Raw genomic sequence first — 825 nt, forward strand, 5'->3', positions numbered from 1 at the left:
ACTATTCGTTTCAAAATGACTTCATTGACAAGATTATTTTCACTTAACCAGACGATATTCCTTCTTCGGCAGACGATACACGAGGCAGTCAGTGCCTGACTGTATTTACTCGAGCTATAAACACCTAACATTGCTTTATTTAGTTGTTTGGTGTCTGTCGTTCTTTTATATTTGTTTTTGTTTTTATCATTTACTGATTTTACTGATTTTAACCCTATACTGTGGCCATACCGGAAGATTGTCAAAGGTTTGAGTCAATCATGTCACGCCCTTTACCCCAGTTTTGGTATTTAGTTTATTAATCTCTAACGAATCGCCAAGCCAACTTTTTGACTTAACTCTAAATTGTTCTCTTTAATGTAAAAAAATGTGAAAGAATTTGGTTCTGATATATCGCTATTAAAAGGGGCAGGCGTGGCTGTGTGGTAAGAAATTTTCTTCTAAACCACATGGTTCCGGGTTCATTGCCACTGCGTGCCACCTTGGGCAAATGCTTTCTGTTACAGCCTCGGGTTGATTAAAGTCTTATAAGTGGATTTGGTTTGCGGAAACTGAAAAGAAGCCCATTGTATACATACACACACGTGCGCGCAGACACAGACATCTGCCTGTGTTTCTGTGTCTGTTTATCCCACACCACTGCTTGACAACCAGTGTTGATGTATTTACGCCCCTGTAACTTAGCGATTCAGCAAAAGGTACCGATAGAATAAATACCAGAATAAATACCGATTCGTTCAACTAAAATTCTGCGAAGCGGTGCCTCAGCATGACCGCAGTCAAATGACTGCAACAAGTAAAAGATAAAGGTCTCAGAACCAGGAG

The sequence above is a fragment of the Octopus bimaculoides genome, chromosome 22 (assembly GCF_001194135.2).
Source record: "Octopus bimaculoides isolate UCB-OBI-ISO-001 chromosome 22, ASM119413v2, whole genome shotgun sequence".
Lineage (NCBI taxonomy): Eukaryota > Metazoa > Mollusca > Cephalopoda > Octopoda > Octopodidae > Octopus > Octopus bimaculoides.